The following is a 12,420-nucleotide window of genomic DNA, read 5'->3' as shown; positions in this document are numbered from 1 at the left end:
AAATTTCTACTTAATTTATTTCAGCAGATGGGAGAGGTCAGAGGTAGCAGAGTGGTTACGAAATATAGTACAGAGTCCAACCATCTAAGGCTTCATAGATCCAATTCAACACCTTGCATTGTTCTTAGAAGGCAACTAGAGGACAGTGAAATCTACAGAGCACAGTTACAATAAACTTGCACCAAGTAGGCAAATGGCAGCATTCTGTCAAAAAATGAATTGTCTAGATGTCTTCAAGTGCAGCCCTATGGAAAGCATGTTGCAATAATACAATCTGGAGGTAACTAAGGCATGCATAAGTATGCGCCCGAGGACAGACCTTTATGTAGTCTCTTTGCACCCAAAAAATTGCACCCCTCATTTTAAAAAGATGTAAACATTCCTTTAATTGGAGATGCAAATATCAACCCTGCTATTTCCTGTAAATTCATCCCCTACCCACCAGCATCACCTCCCTCTTGTCTGACTTGAGCTTCTGCTGACCTTTTTATCCATGCCTTAACTGACAACCATTCGGAAAGCCAAGTGACTGCATCATCTTGCTCAGACAATAATGCAGAGCTAGTGCCAGCCACACATTGGTGACAATGCAGCTCATCTTGTCTCACAATCTCCCCTACTACCCACATACAGAAATTGAACCAAAGTGAGAATAGAAGCTGCAAAAATGCTTGCTGGGGGCAATGAGAAACTGCCCATCACCTGCCTCTGGAAGCTCTCTGACAGAAAGGAGTAAGAGTCACTGAAGCACAGTTGGTCCATTCCTGCTAGATACCATGTGAAAAGTCTCTATAACCTCAGAATTAATACAACGGTCAAAGGCTGATGACAGCTCCAGGAGACTCATCATAGATACATGACCTCTGTCTGTACCCCAAATTTTCCATGACAAAAATCTAGATCCTCAGTATGGCACATCTACGTCTGCTGGGATTCTACCTCTCAACTGGACAAGCAGCCTGGAGACAAGTCAAATCATGACAAGGATTTGGTCTTCACTCTCCCAGTATCCAACTTAACATTTTGTTTAAGATCTATAGTACATCCATCCACCTGTACACTGAGTTCTCCTTTACCTGAAATATCTACCATGAAACTATAGTATTTCAAACACTCTGTAAGAGCTTCATCCACTCAGAACTTGAAGTCAATCAGGACGATACATCTCAGTGACTCCAACGCCAGGCCAGCGAAGAAAGCTGTTAACTTGCGCCTCAATCCTGCAAATACATACTTGCTTGACTTTATGCATAAGTAGTCCTATTCAAGTCAGTGGGACTATTCACATGTGTAAAATTAAACATGCGTAAGTATTTGCAGGACCTTAGATGGGACGTCTACAGTATAACAGGGCAGCTTTACACACAACCATTAATCCCAAATAAATCCTCTCCTGAACTTTATTAATATGATGGATGTTAACTATAATCCGTTTTGAGGTGAAGAACTTCCACACACACATATGAAATATAAATAAATCCATTAAAATTGTATCAGATTTTCTGCTACTTAAGTCAAGAGTAATAATACCAAAATTTGAGACAGAGATCCAGTAAAAACATCTAACAGTGCATATGATGTATTTTCTTGTTCTATGACAGAAACAGGACACATTTTTAATGTCAATGCCTCTAAAAATGCAAGAAATGAATCTGTTTAACTCAAATATTTAATCACAATACCAACTCCATCAGCATCAAGACTAACCAAAACAATTAGAGAAGAAGCTGTTCAGCGAATATAAAAGGTTACTTATCAACATAATGAAAACAGAGTACTATGGCAGGTCTGTCCTCTTGGTGGCGTGTCAAACTGTCTCTCTTGCCTGACTAGTTAAGTTTTTATTTCCTTATTGGGCAAGCAGCAAAAAGTTCAAGTGACGGAAGTATCACTGCACAGAATAATTGGATTCAGAAACGAGGAAGAATATTCTATTTTCTGAGGTGTTAGTCTGCAGGTATAAAGGCTGACATTTTTTTTGATCTGTTGGTAAAGGAAATCCACTTAAGGCGGACAATAGTCAAACTGTTAATAATTTTGAAATCATATATATTCTGGTGAGAACATTTTAGGAGTCTAAAAATAAATCCCCAGCCAAAAAAAAACAACAAATCATTAACCTGCAGTTAGGGTTATAAATATAATCTTAGAAGATAAACATCTTGAAGATGTTGTAGTTTTCATAAACACAAGTGTCCAAAAGCAAGGAATTTCTAAGTTGACAATTAAAAAATATAAATCTGAAAGTAGAGAATTAAGTTCTCTAACCTTAGTTCTCTTCTCCAGTATATCCTCACCCTGTCTACTCTCTTAATGACAAGTATCACAGCAAGTCTAGATGTAAGCCCTGGAAATCTTACCAGTTGTCCTGGAACACTGGTAGTTGAGGACAAATTAAATCCCATATATTTTAGTGTTTCTGCCGCGACTATATGGCCATTTTAATTCCTCATCCACCATGGATTTATGCAGCAAAGTATACATAGCCTAAACACAACATTTTTAATGGCTGCTGCTACAAGGAGCTCAACTCCTGTGCCTGGTAAAGTGTTAAAAAGTTATAGTTCCTTTTTCATCCCAGCTGACATCACCATCATTCAGGCCCAGGAACTGGTAGGTTTTTTTTGACAGCTCCCTCTTCACCCATCCAGGCCATATCCAAATCCTACCACTATATGTTCCTGAGCATCTCTACAATCTGTCATTTCCCCTCTGTCTCTATAGCCAGCTCTTTAGTTCAGGACCTGACTAGATATTCTCTAGACGACCATTCCTCTCTGGACTCCCAAACACACAAATGGACACCCTTCAGTACATACAAAAGGCCGTTCATAAACTCCTCTCTCTTGTGCAGTGACATGATCATGTAACTCCCTTTTTTGGGATGGGAAGCTAATAGAGGGATTCATGTTCTATCAAATTTAAACTTCTTGTCAGACCACCTTCAAAGCTCCCTCTCTATAACTCTGCCCCTCCCAATTTATCCCCACTTGTCAAGTTTCACATTGCCCTCTGCTCCTTCTGCTGTGCCAATGCTCTCAACCTCATCCACCCATCTGTCAATCTCTCAATCACTTCTGTGCCTTCTTCCATGGAGCCCCATATGCATGGTACAACTCCCTGAGTTTGGGACAAAAGACCTCTATTCCATCCATATTTAAATCCCCATTGGGATATGTCTGTACTCATGGGCGGCGGGTCGCACAGGCTGGGGGAGGCTTTGCCTCCCCAAACAGCCAGACATTACCCTGCATTCTGCTGTGACCTCTCCCTGCGGCAGCGTGCAGCTCCAGTCCTCTGGCTCCAGACGCCCAGGTCTCTGCTGAGGTTGGGGCCTTGTGCCTTCCCATGCTCATGAGCTGGGAAGGCTGCGGCTGCCTGGCCCCCCACCCTCCTGCGCTCCGGGGGCCAGGCGCCACCCATCCTCCTGGCACTCCTATGGGGCTGGGGTCAAGCTGCGCTACTGTGGCCATGGGTGGCTCCGGCGTGTGTGTGGGGGGTGCTCTTGTGGGGGGGGAGCTGACTTGACTTGTGGGTCTCAGGCAGCAGGACTGTTTAATTATTGTGTAGACGTTCAGCCCGAGCTCTGGGACCCTCCTACTGTGCAGGGTCCTAGAGCCTGGGCTCCAACCCAAGCCTGGATGTCTCCACCGCAATTAAAACAGCCCTGCAGCCCAAGCCAGCTGGCATGGGCCAGCTGCAGGTTTTTAATTGCAATGTCGACATACCCTTAAAGACCCATTTCTGCCATGTTGCTTATAATGAATCAAGCAGACTTGTATATAATTGGCCTATTATTTCCCTTCCCATGCCTTGCTTCTACTTGGTTGTGCTTAGACTGTGAGCTCCTCTGAACAGGAACCATCCTGCATAACTGTTTGGAAACCACTTAGAGTGTAATGAGTAGTACCACAAACAATAATAGTTTTTTCTTTGCATCTGAATAAAAAGTCTTGATTTAACAGCCAGTGATAGAGGCACAGGACAAATCTAGTTAAGAGTTCAAGATCTACATAAAATGATCATGTTTATTCCCTATAGGCTTTTCATTAGACTCATTCAGTTTAAACTAGTCTAAAAGGGTTTACTTTTGCCTCCAGTTCTGCTAATTTGAAGTCATGGAGGAAACATTACTGACTTCCTATTTAAGAGTGCCAAAGGTGTTAACAGCTGCAGCCAACTTGACAAGATTGGAAGAACATATTCCAAACTGTGCCTTTAATAAATATCAAAGCCTCTTGAAGCAGGATTTTTTCATTCCTTTCAGAGTGATATTCTACTAACCTACCCCATGATTTTCTAATAGTACAAGAAAGTCTTTTACTCAGCAAGCTCTTCTAAAAGGTTTTTTTCCTTGTTCAATATACACTTTTTTTTAAATTAGTTCTGATGTCCAGGAAATATTTCACAATTTTATTTTTTTTCCATTTTAAGTATTCTAATATCTTGATATATTTTTGTATTTTATATTTGTACAGTGCATATCACCAGGCACTACTGCAAATGCAAAGAATGTTGCAGATCATATTCTCAGCTGGTATGAATTAGCAAGCGCCCATGAAGTCAATGGAGCAACAAGGATTTACACCAGCTGAGGATCTGGCTCTTCGTGTTTTGTGTGGTTCCAGTCTCGCTCCTCTTTGCTGTAACGCTGACATCGGTTATTTAAGCAATGATCAAGGCCCTACTTGAATTGCTGTATGATTGTCAAATAATTGAAGCTGAGTTACAGACAAGATAAGGAAAATTGCGGAAAAGTAATCGTGGACCTTTATTATTTGCAGTAATTTGGAAAACCCGTCCTCGCTGTCAGCTGCCCAGGGTGGCTGATGGCCCACGTTGTCAGCCACCTGGATGACAAAACTGCGGTGAATGCCTAATATTGCGGGATCCGCAATATCGTGAATTAAGTAGAGCCTTAGTAATGATCTAATTTACAAGTCAACACTTAACAATTCAAATATTGTAATTAAATGTGACTGCAGAACAGTAACTAAAAATTACATCATTACTGTACTTATTTGTTCCTTGTATTTCTTCTGAGTCATACTTTCTGAATTTATTGACAGAGGAAGTTTTCCCATCATTACTGCAGTTAACCTACTTGTAGAACACGCAACTTGCTCTCTGCTAACTCCAAGTATTAATTAACCTCAACTCCCAATCGTTTGACACATATGCTCAACTCCATTCCCTCCTAACCCCAGACTTTTTTTGCTCTCTCATTGCTTCCTCTCCCTCACTCTGAAACCATCCTCTCACCTGACTCCTTTATCTCTGCCTTCAAGTACAACGTTATCTCATTTTAAGAAAGAAAAACCAACCCAACCTCAACAGAATAGCCTCTTCTCTATTTTCATCCTTTATTTATTTGCCAATTCTAACAGTCAAGTGTTCCACTCCTTAATCTTGGGCTTTTGTGACACTGCATGCTCTCCTCCTCCACAAGCATACTTCAGAGTACTCCATTCTCTCCCTCACACTGTCCTTGTCTTCCCACCCCCTGCCTCAGCTAAACTGATGACTCTCAAATTTAATTCTCTTTAAATTCTTCCACTCTGTTCAGTCTTGCACCTCCAACTGTCTTTCTGACATGATTTGCTGGATATCCTATCATTAGCTCAGACTAAGCGTGGCGAAAGTTGAACTCTTTCCAAACTAAACCATCTACTCTCTCCTCCATCACTATTGTGTACTCCACCTTTTTGCCTGTTATGGAAGCTTGTGACTTGTATTCAACTTCTTCCATGTTATCAGACTGTAGCTAAATTCTGTCTATTTTTCCTTCCACTACAATTACTCTAAAAATTAATTTTCTCTTTACTATTCCGACAACAAAAAACCTTTATCCATTTGTGATCATCTGATCTCTTTTGTAACTTCCTCTCTGGTCACCTGGTATTTCATACCTTTCCATTCAGTATGGACTGTGACTGCTAAGATCTTACTACTTCAATGTTCCGATAATATGACTGAACTCTTAGATTCCTTCCAAAGGCTTCTTCTCATCTTCTGCATCCAAGTTCCTCATCTTCACCTTCAAGGCTCTGCACAACTCAGCTCCTGTCTACATTTCATTTACTCCAATTATCTATACTCCTTCCAAGCGCCCCACATAAGTGCCCTTTTATCACTTTTCTTCCATGCAAATCCTTATGCTTGAAAGTCCCTCCACAGCAGATCCACCAAATAGCCATCCTCTCAAGTCTTCCTTAAACACACTTCTATGAAGCCAATCAGAAATAATCAAATAATTGTGTTAAAATTCAGATCTAATTTGAGATCAAAATTTCATCTAGTGATTTGATGCATTTGTCTGTCCAAACATTACTGTCCAATTTGGATTATAAGCTCTTTGGGGGCATAGACTGCTGGGTCTTCCTTTATTATACCATTTACACACTGGTGATACTCGGAGCAAGCTGTATTCCTTTCTGCCGGCCTCTCAGCTGAAAATTGACAATTCCAGCTCCCATCATTGTAATGTATACAAAGCCTGATTTTTCAGAAAGCTTTCTGTGCGCAGACAATTGAATTAAAAAAGGAAATAGTCTATTAGTCACACGCAGCGCTAAAGCTTTTAAATGCTAGTGGGCATCTGTCCCTTGCACCCAAGAAAGCCTTTTGTAAACTGCCTGTCTCCTTTATAGAACTACAGATAATTTAGAGACTTTGTTTAAATCAGTTTTTACACATTAATTCATTAACCTTTTTACAGTGTTAATGACAGTACAACCTGAATTATTCAATTTTAATGAGGCTGCAGATCAATTTTCCTTCCCACAAAAGGAGAATTGTGATGCATAGTTATTTCCTACTACAAAATATATTTTGTAATTTTGAAAAGTATACCCAAACTATCATTGAGACTAGGTAGCAAAAGGTTAACCTTATTTTTTTTGTTTTTGCTTACATTATTGCTTCTAGTTTCAAGAGTCTCCCACTGTTTGGAAAGAAGTGGAGTGCGATCTCTATTTACGATTTTGCTGATTGTCTCAATGCAATACCTTAAATAAATGTAGTTATTAAATTTACTTTCAGTGCATGTTTTCACATCTAATAGTAAAAACAGCAAATCACTTGACAGGATACTTCTGTTTTTAAAAAGTTTATTTTCATAAATAAATAATTTCCACAATAATTTTACTGTCAAATCTCAATGAAGACTCCAAAGTACAAGCATATGGTTGCATTTATAATTTTCTTACGTGGCCTTTTCTTTTAAATTCATGAAAGTACCCACGTGATTTATGACATCATAGCTAGTTGTAAGTTTTTGCACAAGCCACTGTGGAACTACCACCAGCTCTGCCCTTTCAAATAACATGAAAGGAATGACAAATTATGATCAAGTGTATTGAAAAGCATTCATTACAGTATATTATCTTTCTAGTAAATATTGACGAAGATGTAATTTTGCGTTTCAACGAGTGGGGAGTTACACAGGCAATTCTGACATTGAAAGGGCAGCTCAGCCCAACGGAGTCATCCCATTTATTTGTATGACCTGTACATGTATAAATATATGAAACATGTACTTGTTCTATCAATCACCATTCTGCCAAACCATGTAGGCCACTGTATATAATTAATACATACATACAAACAACAAGATCGTGCTTTAGATCCTAGGCATATGAAGGAACACTCTCTCTCTCTAAAACTATATATATAAAACTATATAAAAATACACACACACACACACACACACGTAATAAATTAAACACTTCCTCACAAAAACTTCGTCACTTCTCAGGTGAAGAGTAAAAACAAAGCAATGCGCAGGTGGCAAGAACACTGCATAATACAGGGCAAAAGTATGGACATTTTTGGCCATAGCCATGGGTTAATCTACAACTTTGATGGGATCTTTAGTATTCACACAAGACGGAACCTCAGTTTTCAGTAAGGCTGTATCTGGAAAACCTCCACACAGTATACTATCAGGAATTCAATTTATCCACCACAGAAACATAAAAAGCATAAGTCAACTTTGCCAGGTTTAAAACTTATGATTTGAAGAATGCTCTGTATTTTAAACCTGATGCTTCTATACCATTAAGCAATTCCCTATGGGACTGTTGTAATAATTAGCCATAAAATGCATATTTCAAAAATTAAAGAAAATACTAAAACGTCACACACACACAGATCTGTCATTAAATATTGTGCTGTCTGAGTTTTTGAACATTGAGGGAGACTCATTTAAACAAAAACTGCATCTGCCTTTTTCAATTTAGAAACAAAATATTTTTTCAATGAATCACACACCAAATTTGAGGGGAAAAAAATCATCATCATCTTACTACTGCATACTCCACTTTTCAGTAGGATGCTGAAGTTAAATTTGAATGAGAGTATTTGAAAATCCTAGGTTTGATGCTCAGGGAATTGCCTAACAAGCAGTAGAAATGTATTATCAGAGTTTAGTACTTTTCACTAAGAACAGATGAATGACAATTATTCAAAGTGATAAAATAGAAATTACCTTAGCATAAACATTTGGTTATGAGAAGAGCTTGTATTTTACCAATTTGTTGACTTTGCAAAAATATAGACAGAACCCAGTGTACTGATGTTTCTTAAACCTAACGTTTTATGATTAACAGTGACAGTTTCATTCTAAGTATCCTGAAATAGAACAGTCAATGCTGTGGCAACACAGGGAGTTTCCAACACCCAAGAAACTTCACTCAACTTACAGCACATGAAACCATGCAACTCTTTTGCAATATGGAAGGAATTATAGCTGGCAATAAGCCATCTAAAATCTCTAAAGAAAGTAGGAGATGGTATGATGACTGAAAAATGCAGGAACCTATTTGGCAGAAGACATTTGAAATCCTCCTCATGACATGTTAGTCTAGACTGTTATTTATATTGAACTGGTCCAGACACTGCAAAAAAAAAAAAAGGGGGGGGGCGAGGAGGGGGAAGAGAGAAGAGTAGAGAATGTACTGCGATCAAGTCCTACAAAGACAATTTAAAACAGAAATAATAATCATTGTTCTCAAAGATCAACAAAAGAAAGGGTATTTGGAGTTAATTTTGCTGCTATGCTCTTCTGCACACTCACTTTGGCCAGCTATGTCAGAACTTTACTCCAGTATACGTATAGGCCAACGGATAATGGCTAGGTAGTAGGCTAGTATAGAATACATTTTATTTTTTGTTAATTTGTTTCTTAAAAACAAAAACTATGGCTGACTCAAAAGCAACTACTCTTTAGTTAGATCGTAAGCAAAGACCACCTTTTTGTTCTGTGGTTGTAGAATGACTAATACAGTGGGGCCCTGGTCTGTACTTTGGGTTCCTAGGTGCTAGCACAATACAAATAATTTACAATCTAAACTGTACAAATAGCTAATCTATGTAACCATACATTATCGCTATTACCTTATCCCCCTCCGCCCATTTCTTCCATTTGTAACACCTATTTATGCGGTCTCATTTTAGGCCCTGATTCCGCAATTAGCTCTGTGTGGGCACTGGGCTCATTGCAGGATTAGGGCCTTAGATTGTGAGCTCTGCAGGACAGGGACTGTCAGATGTTAATATCCCTGATCATCACCCAAAAATCCACGCAGAGAGAATCTTATATACACTAGCCTCCCGTCTCTTTGGCGCTGTGACCTCACTTCCACTTTGGAGCTTACAGAAGCATCTCTATGGATTCAGAGATTCTTGGAGAAGGAGCCTGGAGAGGGGTATGAACAACTCTCCCTTTAGCCCACTGGAGTTGTCCCAGAAAAGACAATACAACCCCAAGCTGCTGCCCCTCTCGAAATCCTGGGGGCAGCTATGGGTCAGGGTGATCCAGAAGCACGTGGAGACCTTGCTGAGGGTTAGATGTGGGGAGAAGGCAAGGGGAAGGGAAAGGACTTCCATGAAGATGGCCCTGGCTTGTCATGAACCATTGGGCACCAGCTAGGTTTAGGGACAGGGAGAGGACGACAACAGACCATCCCCCTCTCCACACACAGAATGGAATTGCATGCATGTGGGGCGGGGGGGAAGAGAATAATCTCAGAGGGAATTTTAGATGACACTGTCCATCCCCAGAGTCCTCACTAGGTTCTTCTGGTTAAGGAGATGATCTGGCTAACACCTTTTAAAGTACTAGCCCAATGGGATGAGAAAAAAAAGAATGTGCAACAGCAAAGGACAATTTTAGAGTCCATACAATTTTCCCTCAACAGCGTTGTATTTACTAACTACAAACTACTTTGCTTACAATTGCCTTTCTTCTTAGCCAACAGCACAGAGTTACTGGATAATTGGTAGACACTATTAATTAGGTATTTCCCTGGTGCAGAGGAACCCCTGGGTGGGATAAAGCTAGAAAAGCCTGCCTTAGTCCACCCTACTTTTCACATGGGCAAGTCAGGGCTGTAGATCAGCAATGCTTTGGCTGCCAGAACAAATCCTTGGGAGTCATGACAGCCAGCTATGAGTGTGCTCCAACTTGCACTGGAGGCTAAAGCAGTACCTGGAAGGTCCCATGACTAGGTGCAGAATGAAGACCAAATATTTGAAAGTTATTTGTCACTCATTCGGCTATCCAGTCCAGAGTTTAAGATTCCTTGTTTGTACACCTCATTTGGTGCATGAGAGCTCATCAATAGCAGCTGGGAGCAAAAATTCTTCGTGCAGACCTGTCAGGTAATTAAGTTGGGACCTAATTTTAAATAATATTCTTAGAATATGCCATTTAAGTAAATTAGAAGTACGGTGTTATGGATCTGACATTTTGTGAACATATAGTCTGCCTTGTTTATTTATACAGTAAGCTCTTCAAGGCAGGGACCAGTTTATTTGTTTTGACAGCATTCAGAACAAGGGAGGGCCCTGATACTGACTGAGCTTTTGGGTGTTCATAACAAATATTAAATAATAAATAATAACAATCATGGGTATAAATTTAGGCCAATTTTTCCAAAGTAGAAGCCTAAAGGTAGGCTCCTAAGTCCGTATGTTGGACTGTAAATAGGTAGCTTCATTCTCCAAAGTGCTGAATGCCCACTGACTTCAATAGGAGCTACTGGGTTGAACACTTTGGAAACTTTTGTGGACCTTACCTTTAGGCTCCTATTTTGGAAAATCATGGCCGTAGGTATCAATACTTTGATTGCTGACAAGAACATATACAGTGTTCATTTAAACGGAAACGAAGCTATACATGGTACACATTGATGACCAGCAACAACAACAATTTTTTTTTATAGTTTATTAGTTGGTTACAGCTATTAGATCATATGATATCCCTCAAATGTCTCCATATTTAAAGCATAAATTTCCCATGGAGAGAGGAGGAAAGAAGAAACCAGAAAATCTAAAACAATGGAGGATGAATCAAGAAATGGTCACCGAAGTCTCTTTCATGGGCAACTGTAATGGGATTCTTAATTGTATTTTGGCAGCTACACACTACTGGGATAAACAGATTAGATATGCTATATTCTTTGGCATCAAGTATCTGCCTCTATTATTTACTAAATAATAAATGAAAAATCAAGCTACATTATGAACAATAAAAAACCTGAACAATGAATGGCAGTTAGTTGCTTTTAGGACTACCTACCTACTGACAAGCTTTTAAAATAATCATTGGGAACATAAAATTTAGTAGCTTTCTTGACAAAGATTATATAAAGCATTTAACATCAACTTCCATCAAGATTCCATTCTGTTTCCTGTCAAGTCTATTTTCTAAAGACACAGCTTCCTTTACTAAAAGCCAACGAACAGTTCAACTTCTAATAGATTAGTTGGATTTTGTACTTAAGTGCTAAGTGTAAGAAAGATCTGAAACTGCGCTACTGACTTCAAGCACAGACAATACAAGGGAGACTTTCCTTCTGGACATATGCCAAGTTCATCCAGAAGCTTCAATCATATTCAACTTATCATATATTGGTAATGTGTCTGGTCCAAATGACAAATTGGATCTTTCAAGTCGAATGGAATCCATCACACGGATATAACTGACCTTTTGTTATTTTACTGTATTTAACCAATTTCAAACTGAACGTAACTTTAAAAAAAATGTCTGAGATACAAGATGTTAACATAGTCAAACATTCCAATAATCATTTCGCCTCGTTACTGTTCTACAAGAGATTCAAAACAGCTAATATTAGCCTATAAGTGCTACACAGTGCATGTATTAAAAAAAATCCCAACAATTTATGTTCTGTACACAATCAATGCTGAATATAGTACAGAGAAAATCAATTTTGCAAATGAGGAAATACTGTAATATAAGCATCTTCTTTCAGTCAATGAAGGTTAGAAGGGGGCTGAGCAACAGAGAAATACTGACTGAAAGATCAATACTAATTATATATTTATAACAGCTATACTAGCCTTTAAACAATACTTCCTCAAAAGAAAACATTTCAGATTTTATCCTAGAAAAAG

At 39.1% G+C, this 12,420-nt stretch overlaps 1 protein-coding gene across 5 annotated transcripts in view; it reads right to left on the bottom strand.

Annotated features, from left to right (window-relative positions):
• The window catches only part of CBFB (core-binding factor subunit beta), a 63,810-nt gene that overhangs the window by 2,620 nt on the left and 48,770 nt on the right, over nt 1–12,420 (bottom strand). The window lies entirely within an intron of this gene.

The sequence above is a fragment of the Chrysemys picta genome, chromosome 14 (assembly GCF_011386835.1).
Source record: "Chrysemys picta bellii isolate R12L10 chromosome 14, ASM1138683v2, whole genome shotgun sequence".
Lineage (NCBI taxonomy): Eukaryota > Metazoa > Chordata > Testudines > Emydidae > Chrysemys > Chrysemys picta.
Note: the sequence above shows the minus strand (reverse complement) of the source record. Positions and strands in the feature narration are given on the sequence as shown.